Genomic DNA, 12,731 nt, shown 5'->3' on the forward strand with positions numbered 1-12,731 from the left:
CACAGACAACTGAGTCCAACTCCTGCCGCCACATAGCACTACACAGAATTCAAACCCTGTGTCTGAGAGCAGTGTCAAAACGTTCCATGAACTCCAGCAGCTTGGGGCTGTGCCCACTACCCTGGGCAGCCTGTTCCATGCCCACCACCCTCTGGTGCAGACCCTTTCCCTAACCCCCAGCTGTCCCTCCCTGGACACAGCTCCATGCTGTTCCCTTGGGCCCTCTCACTCTCACAGACCGCAGAGCTCAGCGCTGCCCTCCACTCCCTGTGAGGAGCTGCAGCCATCATGAGGCCTCCCCTCAGCTCCTCTGCTCTGGGCTGAGTTCCTCTGTCCCCCTGGTCCCAGGGAGCTCAGCTGCTCCTCATGTCTTGTCCTCCAGACCTTTCTTTGTAGCTTTGTAGCATCTTTGTAGCCTTCTTTTGGATGCTCTGTAGTTGTTTCACGTCTTTTTATATTGTAGCACCCAAAAACTACATGCTAGAAAGACTGTCTACGCAAAACTTGAAGTTCAGCGATGGAAAAAACCCACAGTATTTGTAAGCCTCAGAGACAATTCTATGGGCATCTTCAGATGCTACTATTGCTATGATGTAGTACAGTAAGCTACGGTGTGGTACAAAAGCTGTGTGTTGTCAACATTATAGAGTTCTTCACCAAGTCTTTCATAGAGCCAAAGGAATCTGGTTGAGATATTTGGAGCACACCAAAATGAGTTGTTTTACTGCTTCTGCACAAGAAGTCATTGAATAGATTCACACAAAGGAGTTGACTGCAATACCAAGGTTGTGGGCCTGAAAATCACTGTCTGGGTAGTAAAGACTTCTGAAGTTTGGCATTATTGCTCAATTATTGGCATTATTGAGCTTATTACGGACCTGAATCCACTTCAATTAAATTCATTTGTGAATCTGTGACTAGCATTGGAACTAAGTGGGCATGGGATTTCAGTAAATGTAAACTGTTGCTGCCATGATTATATGTGCTTAAAAAAGGGTACAAGTACTCGTAGGGCTGGTGGAAGCGCTTGTTATGTGTTTAGTAGAGCCTGACAAGGTAGAAGTGGAAGGTAAAAGCATCACTGAGCTCCATAACACAACGTGAGAGGCTGTGACATTCTGCTACTACTGCTACTACTGAAAAAGCCTTGGTTCCTGAATACTGCTCTGGCTAGAAAAATGGACATCCTCGCCAGCTACATCATGGCTGATATACTGTCTTCTCTTCTCATGAAAGTCATACATTCTCACAAGTGTGGATGGCTATGCAGACATATATGCTTATACTGGCTTATTGCCCTGTCATGTAGGAAGGAGAGTGTGGAAGAATGATTTGAAACACTTATATGCCTGTGTGCATGCCAGCCTATCTGTATAATGTTCTTTACGGTGTGAAAACTACACCCTGAATTCCTCACAAAGGAATCCATTTATGTAGACTTCAGTTGAGCCATTTAACTGAGGCAAGTAGAGGATCAGAATATCACAACTGTTAAGAAGTACGAGAGCATCAGTGGAGAACCAGTGTGGAAGTAAGGACAGTAATTGGTTATGGCTCCTAGCAGGCATGCCATCACCCCTGATCAGCCTACGTTAGTAGGTGCTGGTTGTCCTTACAGTTCTGCACACTAAATTCCCCTTCTGTGGCTGGAACTTTAATTTATCTGACAGCACTGTGTGGAAGCTGTATGACAGCTTTGCTTTCCCCTCCGACAGCAGGCCTTTTCTGTTTGTGGGAAACAAACTGGTTGTGTGAAAAATCCCCAAATCTGTCTGTGAATCAGATCCAAGCTGGAGCACATTAGCATACCTCCATTAGTGTTAATTGCAGTTTAGACAAGCTGAAGGTCAAATGAAACAAGCATTACACACCCAGAACAAAGAAAGAGAAACAACGGGGCAGGTGTATTTTTTGAAATATTTCCAAGTTATTAAATGAACTAACTTAAATTTAAATTGGTATCCTTTTAAATTTGACAGCTTCGCTTGATACTGTGCAAACCCGATAACTTTGTACCAGTGCACAGGGGAAATGGTCACATTGTTCTGATAACTTTTTAAGCTACTTCTCTTTGTGAATGAACAGATATGTCAGAAGGGTCCCATACTCACATTTGCTGAAAGAGATTTTGCGTATCTTCTTCCTTTGCTTCTGGAAGACCTCAAGAGAATATTGTATTCACATTGCATGGCATCCTACAAAAGACACTATAAAAAATTCTTCAAGTCAGGTCTGTGTCAGCTGTGTTACCCATGTGAGCTAAGAGAAGGTCTTGAAAAGACCTTCAGTCTCCAGTCAGTTAATGGAAGTTCTCTCCTTTAAAAGTCATTTCAGGCATTACTCTGACTGTGTGAGATACTTGTCTTGCTTCTACACTGAACTGAAGGAGACATTTTCAAGTTGCAGATGTTTGCACCGAAATGAATTAAATAACACACGAAATTGAGCATTTCTAAAATAGACATGTAGGGTTGTGTCCATCATCCCTGAGATGTGCCAGTTATACACAGTCTGTCACACCCTTAGCTAATAGCATGCATAGAGAACTGCAGAAACAACCATAGCACTTAGGCTCTTTAATGCTGTCTTCTTGCTGTCTGATGTTATCTGCTCAAACCTCTTTTAAATGATGAAAGAGAGAGGATTTCAAAATAAAGTTGTTTCTGGCTTCCAGGACTATTCTACTTGCCTAATTCCTGTACATGTAGATTTGCATTATACATGCCTAATACACATATCGTGGACATCTATTTCTATTTTAAAAAGGTAGTTTTCTATATACAGTAAACTATATAAAAATTGGACTCTTCAGTCTGACAAAAAAGCATCACCTGTTGAACAAAGCCAGGAAGTGTTTCATGCTCACCTAGCTTCCTACAGATATTATCATATGTGTTCAGAACTGCAGGCTCCTCTTTGTGGTTAAGTTTTGGATTGGATGAATATAGTAGATATGAAGCTAAAAAGCCTTGGGTTCTATGAATCTTATTCCTTTAGCTTTAAAGGAATTCCTTTCCTTTTGGAGTAGCACAGTCTGTTGCAGTTTTGCTGTCATCCTCACCAGTCCACAGTGAAAACTGAAGGAGCTAAGGTATTTCACAAACTCCAAAAATACCCCTCAGATTTATCTCTTGCAAACTGTTGGTGTGATATTAAATTTCTGATTTATAGGAATTCTGCCTCCAAAATATGTTGAACTCTTCATTACTTAAGTATAACTTCAGTGTTATCTGTCTGAATTGGATGAATATAAACAAACTTTCAGGGAACAAATGCAACCAAATAATGTATTTCCCAAGCATTGAAGCAAAGTGAAACCTTTTTTATGGATAACTATTAGAGAGAAACTTGCACTGACCAAAAATTAAAGTAGAACGCAAAATTGAGCTGAGATGTATTAAAAGGCTGCATATTTTATATACTGAATCACGGAATATTCTGTGAAACAATGGTGCTCTCTTTAACAAAACTCTATTAAAGAAAGAGGCCTGTCAGGGGAACTCATTTTTCAATCCGGTTAGATTTTGTATTTAACATATTCCCATTTTGTATATTTTTCTGTGGTGACTGCTAAGTAAAGTATATATACTCTTGAATATTTGCTTACTTCTGGAATGGGAAATTTCCACACACAATTTAGTGATTTAAGAACTGATTCTAATGTAATAAAAAAACCTCTGGGAATACTTAGTGTTACTCAATCTGTAGAACAGACCTTGTTCATTTAGGGCACCATTCAATTCCGAATCTTTCCTTGGATTTGAAGGGGGCTGAACTGCACCCTTCAGCCACCAGCGGGCAAATTGCATATCTGCTCAATATTCAGACTTGATTAGATCTTCTGAAGAACTGCTCTACGAGTTGATCACCTTTAGTTATTACTCACCCAGTCACTCTTTCTTGAAGAAATAAAAATTCAGAAAGAAGCACAAAGAGGCTCAAGTAGGTCATCATGTTCCTTGATGAGGTATAATTTATCTGAACTGCTGCAATTGACTGTGAACGTACTGTTAACACACAGAGAGTGCAAGGTAGTGCAACCTGGCTATCATGAGAAGAACAGTTAAAGATCAATCATGCTATATTTTCAATAGGGAAGAGTGCATACGTGGAAAATAGCAGCATTTCCATTGACTCAACTTGCTGACTAACTAGAAGCATCAAGCACTGGAGCACCTTGTGGCTTCACAGTGCTCTATGAGTAAGTCATACAGGTAATCACTCCTTAGAAGATTTTGAAAAAGATACCCCAGAGTACAACTCATTCATGCAAATCCTGGCCACCAGATATCAACCAATATGAACAATCGTCCAATACTTCTGAATAGCAACATTTTGATTAAGAACTTGCAAGCCAAAGTGCAAGCAAAATTCATAAATTTCTTCCCATTTACAGTTTCAATCGGTAGCAGCAGCTTATAAATCAGACTTTACCAATCAGAGAATTACAGAATAATTTAGGAGGTCATCTGGTTCAATAAGTGCTGGAGCAGTGCTGAATCCAAAGTTAGACTTTATTGCTCAGTGATGAATACATCCACAGATGGATATATAACATGACATTTATGGTATTCATTTTAGTCAACATTTATTATAAATTGACATTGCATTCTAAAACCTTAGCCTGATAGATAAAATTGTTACTTTTAGCCTCTGAACTGTAACTTCAAGTTTAACACAAAAAGTGATACAGGATTTCATTTAAAGATATTTTTTTTTTGAATGATTGAAATTAATCATGCCTTTGAAACTCAAACTCACAAACACAATTCCAACCTGAGTGTTAAAGGCTATTTTAATAGTAGAAAGTGCAGAAAAGTTGTAAACTGCAAGGTTCAGATCATTGCACAAGATTAATCGGTATTTTTTTCTTCAACCAAGTAAATCAGCAACTTCGCTACTCCTCTCTTCTTTTTTTTTAACATAAAATTCTTCTCTTCTGTACTCAGAAAAAGACAAAAATACCTGTGCTTTTTAAAAAAATCTACTATACATGTATTGTTAACAAAATAATGGAATCTTAGTATCATTTGAGTTGGAAGAGACCTTTAAACGCCATCTAGTCCAACTCCTCTGCAACGAACAGGGACACTTACAGCTTGATCAAGTTGCTCAGAGCCCCATCCAGGGATGAAGTATCCATTGCCTCTCTGGACAATCTATACCAGTGCTTCGCTGTCCTTACTGCAAAAAACTTTTTGCTTATATTCAATCTAAATCTCCCATCTTTTAGTTTGAAACCATTTGCCCTTATCCTATCACAACGGATCCTGCAAAAGAGTATGTCCTCTTCCTTCTTACACCCCCCCCTTTAGATACTGAAAGGCTGCTATCAGGTCCCTCTGGAGCCTTCTCTTCAATAGCTCCAGCGTTCTCAGCCTGTCCTTGAAGGAGAGGTGTTTCATTCCTTGGATCATTTTTGTGGCCCTCCTCTGGATGTGCAGAGGTCAATGTCTCTGTCATACTAAGGACTCCACATCTGGACGCAGTGCTCCAGATGAGGTCTCACCAGCACAGAGTGGATGGGCAGGATCACTTCCCTTGAGATGCTGGCCACGCTTCTTTTAATGTATCTCAGGATACAATTGGCTTTCTGGGCAATGAAGGCAGATTGCTGGCTCATGTTCACTTTTCCATCCACCAGTATCCCCAGGTCTTTTTCGGCAGGACAGTGCTCCATTCTTACATCCCCAGTTTGTACTGATAGCAGGGGTTGCCATGACCAGGTTCAAGACCTTACACCCTATTGCTGAAGTTCATGAGATTCTCCTGAGCCCACTGCCTCTCCTGTCTCTCCGAATGGCATCCCATTCCTTGGGTGTGTTAACCGCACTCCACAGCTTGGTGTCATCTGCAGACTTGCTGAGGGTGCCCTTGATCCCTCTGTCAGTGTCACTGATGAATCAGTCCCAAAACTGACCCCTGAGTGACAACACTTGTCACTGATCTCCATCCAGACACTGAGTTATTAACTACTATTTATTAACTACTATTCTCTGGGTACAATCTCACATCCAGTTCCTCTTCCATCAAACAATCCACCCATCAAATCCACATCTTTCCAATTTAGAGGGAAGTATGTTGTGAGGGACCTTACTGAAGTCCAGACAGATGACATGAATGGCTCTTCCCTTATCCACTGACACAGTTATGCCATTATAGAAGATCACAGTGTGGGTCAGGGAAGCTAGGAGCTGACAGTTTCACTTATGATTCCAGCCATCTTATCATTTTTGAAAAATGATAATGGAAAACCATAGTCATAAAGTCAAAATCAAAGTCATAAGTAATCTGCAAATACTTCACATAGTACTTGATTAAGGGCAAAGCGATTAGAAATACTGAGGGATGTTTAATGAAGATCAGAAAGTGTCTCTGATATCATTCAGCTATGCTTTCCAGGTTCTTGAAATCCTTGCTCTGTAAGTAGCACCAAACGTGTGTGCAAAAATGAGTAGTAAACCAAAGTAAAGCTGCTGCTTTTTCTCAGTATCAAAAGTGCAAGATGCCATAATCTGTAACTGACAAATGTCATCTTTTGCTTTCTTCCCTGAGGCCAAATCAGCTTTGTATAAGAGCCTTTCTCTTAAAACTTAACAACAATGAGGATTCATAGCCTCTATTTTATAAAATATTCTATAAAGTATGTATGAAATGTTCTGGCAATGTAAAGAGCCCACAAGACACCCATTATATTTATTTCAAGGTCTTTTTACACTGGTATAGCAGGTATTATAGTATAGCCTGTGCTATGAATGAGAAAAACTGCAGTGGATTCTAAAGCTTTTATGGACAGAGGATGGGAAATGTCAGCATCTATAAATCCTGAATCACTCATTGCCTTTGCACAGAACTTACTGACTGGCCCATTCCAGTACAACTGTACAAGCTATCTTGTACCTCAAGCACATCCTTTTGTTAAGTGATCTAGGGATACTTATACTTGCAGAACAAAAAATAATTTTTGCAGAAGAATGCATGTAAGAGGGGGACAAGAAGAACAGGGAAAAGTCATTCGTGAGACAATTGCCCTACTCAACATTTTCTAGATGTGCTTATATTGGTTTCATTTATTTATACTTTTGCTGGAGCTGAGCACTTCACTGAAACATCTCATTCTCTTCACTGCTTTATTTACAGAGAAAGATGAGACTGAAACCACTTGGTCCAGTTTTGCTGAAATTTTTTCTTAAGTGATTTTTCTATAACTGTTTGTTTTCATTTCTTCTCAGCAGACTTGCAGAATGTGAGATGTTTTGTTGCCAGCAGTGAACCTTGATTATCAGACAATGTGGCTATAGATTGCAGATGTACTTCTGCACGGCATTTGGATCAGTTTCTTCCAGGAGAAGATAAATGAGCAATGCTCCTTGGGTTAGTTAGTAAAATGGAATCCCCAGGTAAGTATGGTAAAGAACAAGAGCAGCTCCTCTCACCTAGTTCATAGCAGTGAGTTCAAAGAACTGCTTGTAGCTTTTTTTTCCCCCCCAACTCTGCTAGGTGGTCAAGAGCTTACAGCAAATTCATCATCAGGAATTAAATCACAGACAGGGCTGGATTCATGCAATATATAAATGAAAGAGGTGTGCAAGCTTCTGTCCCATCATATTCTTCACACTGGGAGTCACGATGCAAAGTGGATAATGATGCTAAGTTGTAGTTGTGCTTCATTTCCATTTTCTTCTATTTCCTTTAAAGTTCTATACAGCTATTGCTTTGACATATAACTTTCTTGAAGGGCAAATGGTAGGGAACCAAATCCTACACCTAAATACTGCACCTATACCTAAATACTACACTTTTTGCTATGTTTATGTTTCTGGGTGTGGTGGGCTGCCCTTCATCAACAGCCAAACACCCACCCACTTGCTCATTATTCCTCAGAGGGACGGGAAGAAAGTAGGAGGAAAGCAAAAATACCTATAGATTAAGATAGCAATTTAGTAGAGAAAGCAAAAGCTGAGTGCAGAAGCAGGCAGATGTCCAGCCACTTCATCGTGCATAATGATTGTTTGGGACAATGGATGCCATAACCACACCCCTCCCCCCTCTTCTCCCTTCTCCTTTCCCAGGGCATTTATTACTGAGCAATTTCATAAGGTTACTGAATATCACTTTGATCAATTAGGGTCTGTTGTCTGCTCCTCTCCCCATGTATTGCCTTTGGACCTTGCTTTTATTTCAAGTCTACTATCGTTCTCACCTACAGTGAAGCCATATTGCAGCATTGTGATGTTTATACCATTATTGGGTAAAAAAAACCAAAAAACCAAAACCATAACAAAACACTCGTCAGGAAAATATATGTATACATATGAGAAGGTGGGTGAAAGAGAAAGCTACCAAACCACTGATACTCATTTTTCCAGCCCTGCCAAGCCCATTTCTAATCCTGCCAGAAATGTTTCTGTCATAGTGTAGTTCACCTGTAGAGGCCACGAGTCTTCCACAGCAAGTTCTATACGGCTATGAGGAATGTGGGCAACGAGGCATGAAGTAGTAATTTCCAGCCCTGGCCAAGCCTAGGTGTATCTGGGTGCTGCTGACATGACAGCTTTATGCCTACTCTGTTAGTACCTCTCAAATGTCGTGCTAGCAGCCAGATAGTTTAGATGCTGAGTAATTTTGGCAGCCTTGATTTAAATTGTAAATCCACATAAACATTATTTCTATTGGAGAAATAATGGTGTGAATGTAAAATATATATTCCAGAAGAATTATAACTCTTGACGTCTTTTCGCTGGCTGGCAAGTTCTGACTGAGTTGCTACAGAAAGGATTGAAGTCACGCTTGAGGAGTGCTGAATCACAAGAGAAGAGGGCAGCTGGAACTGACCTGTCTAGACTGATGTGGATGGGGCAGCCCTGTCTGGAAACACAAAGCGCGGGATGCACAAGAAGAAGATCTCAATGTTTAATCCTGGCAGACACCTCCAAAGAAATTAGCTGTCAGTTTCCGTATGAAAGGGTGAGGCAGTCATTCTTGACCTGTCCAGGGGTGCATCTTCTGCTGTGGAAATGCAGAAACCTTATTGAGCAGTCTGTCCCACCCATGGGCAGGGCTCCCTTGCTGCAGGTGAAGGACATCCCTAGTCTTTGTGGTTAAACCCTCCCATCCAGACATGGCCTCTTTCAAACTGTTTGATAATTTATTAGCACTTAAATGTTGTTGAAAAACGCATAATTCATAGCTTTAGCACCTGAGTAAGTGTTAAATGGCTGGCAGGAGGGCTATCTGGGGGAACAGTGCTGGTGTTTAACACCTCGTTATCACTTTCCAGTGTCCTCTGGCTAGATAACTGAGAACTGCAATATGGAAAGATTTCAGAAAGATTTTGGAAATATTATTACTTACCTAACCGAAAATTGAAATGTAGCAAGTCCTCTTTGCTGTCTTTTGAAAGTGAGCTCTGTTTCCCTATTTTCTGGAAATAGAAATCGGCAGAAGGAGGGTAAATTGCTGTGATGCAGAACGGTGACAATCTTGTCTCTTTCTATAGAAGAGGGATTGACACATTTACTGTAAAGCATGAAAACAAAATATTACATCCAGAAATAATATCAAAAGAGAAGAGGTACTCAGCAATGGCATGTGACAAGTGGCTGGCAAAAAATTATGAAAAAGGGTGAGACAGGTTTCATGCCATCATCTTTGTCCTTTTTAGGCTTCATGGGGGAGCCAGCTGGGTGACTTGGCACCAAAGTGCTTGGTCTGAGTGCAGGAGCAAAAAAATAAGCCTGGAAGAGACTGCCAAGCCCACTGCTATCACAGTGACAGCTGATAAAATTATAAACTCTAGAATGTGGCTAGAAATGATTTTTATCCCATCATTTAAACACTGCCCCACTTCGGCATTAGAGTCCAACAAAGATTTTTAGGGTTTTTTTTCTTTTTTTTTTCTCTTTTTCTTTAAACCAGAGTTTTTCTATGGAGAATTTATATCCATTTATTTTTCTATCATATTTTCTTCAGTTTCAAGCATATTTCTTTTCCCAGTGCCTATATCTCTCCTATAGATTTAAAGAATAATTACATCTTTCTTCTTTTCTAAACCTAGATGATCAGGTCTAGATTGCACGGTTTCTGATTGCATCTTCCTATAAAAACAGACTTTGTTCCAGCCTGCAGTGATCTTTATTGAATGGAGATTCAGAAAGGTTTTCTGATAATCCAGTCACACATCTCAGCATCACCACTGCTCTCTCTACAGTCCTGCTGGAGCTATTCCTTGCTGTCTAGCATGCTATGTCAGGAAACAGTTACTGTGAAAAATTACCCAGAGAAATCAGAGGAAGAAGCTCCTGGAAGGACTGGTGGTCTGCTGGGATCCTGAGGAAATGAGCTGTAAGCTGGAAGGTTGGATGGCTCCTGACTCACAGTGAAGATTTATGGGATAAGCAAGCTACCGATTAAAGGCAGCTGAAAAGGGGATTATCAACAGTAAGGAACCAGTTCATGGATGGTGTTTTCAGCAAGAGACTTTCTGAAGCGAAAGGATAATTAAATATGTAATATAGAAAGTCATTGTGATGGTATAACAGGAGCTTTACCACGAAGGAGGTGGAAATATTTTTAGCATCATGCTGTGTAGGTCACACACCTGTGATCAGTAATTTCCATAATTATCACCCCCGATAGACCCTGTGGTAATGGGACAACTTGGGGTCTAGATGTTGCCAATTTTATGCTAAAGAATCCAGATGTTGCTTTAGGGAGAAAGGGCCTCTCTAGGAGCAACTGCAATGGTAAATCTTTGGAACGCCAAAATCAGCCCTAAAACACGAGTGGCAGCTTGTATCTTAGAGTAAAGTGGAGGCCCATGTGCTGATGTCAGGAGGTGCAGCCTTGCTTAGTGCACATAGTTCTCTTTCCACCTCGACATGACTTTTCTGAACTTTTAGTTCATTATATTATGGAGGGTACAGTATACAAATAGCTGCTACATAAAACTGAACAGCAGGTCAGAAGAAAGATGATGCTGTAACTAAATCGCACAGCGGTACTGACACCTCTTAGTCTGCAAGTCTGAGGCTACAATGCTGAATACTAACATTTCCATTTAAGCTGATGTTTGACAGCATTAGAAAAAATGGTGGTGTCAAAAGGACTACTGTTCCTGCAGCTGACAAGGAAACCATTTTATATAATTGTTTCAGCCTACAGAAGAGGGTAATTCCTTTGGACGTTGCTGGGTTTTATTTTTGTAAAGAGTGAATAAATTATCTCGGTCCCCTGGATCAGAGGATGTTAAGTTCAAATCCTGTTGCTCGAATAATCACTACAAAATAGTTCAGTGTTGATTCTGCAATTTGTGGGTAGTTTTGGTGGGAAAGGCATTTTTCCAAGTTTGCTCTCTTGATGTGTTGAAATTACAGAAAAACTGAATTGTCTAAAGGGTGGCCGGGATAGTCAAAATGGCAATTGGCTGTAATATGTACAATAAAAGTCAACTAAATTCAATAAAACAGTACCCCACTGCTGGATTTTTGTCTCTACCAAAAAAACCATGACAACTTAACTAGATTTGGTCATTTTAATAATTCTTCAGGTATCTCTTTTAGAAGTCCTAGGAACAGAGCTCCTGTAAGTATTAGGAAATCTCACATTTCATTTCTGCAGAATTTAAAGGTGTTCTCTTGTGAGGTTCTGCTTCACAGAAGGTTAGAAAAAATAATGGTTGCTTATGTTGAAACATCTGATCCCTATTACTATATTTAATATGGACTACTTTAACAAAATTCACATTTTTATAGGATTCCAACTTCAAATTTATTGAATTCTTGTTTTCATATTATTCTTGACCAATCAGTTACTAGGGAAGTGAATGTCAGGTGCTTGTTAGTTTACATACAACATTATAAAGAAATTAAAGAATCAATAAAACGATACAGAACCAGAGAAACAACAACAATAAAAACCACTCACTGTCTAGTGATTGATGGTATTGATACCATGAAAATGTTTCTTTTTATATTATTCCAGTCTGTTTGTCTTCTTCCCTGAAGAACCAAAAAGGTTTTTGGGGGGCTTTATGAGATTGATGAGGTTTATGACATTTTTCTCAGGTGCTTTATTACAAGAACAACTGATCTTCACCACTCTGGGATCACTGCTGTAAATCAAGAGCTGACCTGTTCTATCGTTTTGCACCCAGCAGATGCAGACAGCACAGCAAGTGAAATTTGAGTTCATTTGATATGTGAACTTGATTCCTTTTTCTTGGGGAAAAATTTTCTTAAATAAGATATAAAATATTGATGTGAGATTTCCCTTTGTCCAGCTCTGAAGAATATGGAAATAAACATTTGGCACTTGAAGTAATCCTTGATGATTAAATAATGTTTGCTGGGACGCAGTTAGTATCATAGAATCATTGAGGTTGGAAAAGACCTCTAAATCATCTAGGCCAACCATCCACCTACCTCCAATATTGCCCACCACACCATGTCCCTCAGTGCCACATCTACCCTTTTCGTGAACACCTCCAGGGATGGTGACTCCACCATCTCCCTGGGCAGCCTGTTCCAATGCCTCATCACTCTATCTGAGAAGAAATGCTTCATAATATCTAACCCAAACCTCCCCTGGTACAACTTGAGGCCATTCCCTCTCATCCTATCGCTTTTACCTGAGAGAAAAGGCTGATCTCCACCTCGCCACAACCTCCTTTCAGGGAGTTGTAGAGAACAATAAGGTCTCCCCTGAGCCAAGATCTTGATTATCCACCATCT

The 12,731-nt window shown here is 40.1% G+C and overlaps 1 long non-coding RNA gene across 1 annotated transcript; it reads right to left on the reverse strand.

Moving 5' to 3' along the window:
* Positions 1-8,923: 8,923 nt before the first annotated feature.
* LOC149919230 (uncharacterized) lies at positions 8,924-10,363 on the reverse strand. The gene is made up of 3 exons (XR_016464853.1): positions 10,277-10,363; positions 9,355-9,424; positions 8,924-9,009 (listed from the first exon to the last, which is right to left on the reverse strand). It is a non-coding gene; the product is annotated as an uncharacterized LOC149919230 (long non-coding RNA).
* Between the last annotated feature and the right edge of the window lie 2,368 nt (positions 10,364-12,731).

The sequence above is a fragment of the Phasianus colchicus genome, chromosome 2 (assembly GCF_987193195.1).
Source record: "Phasianus colchicus chromosome 2, bPhaCol1.hap1.1, whole genome shotgun sequence".
Taxonomy (NCBI): Eukaryota; Metazoa; Chordata; class Aves; order Galliformes; family Phasianidae; genus Phasianus; species Phasianus colchicus.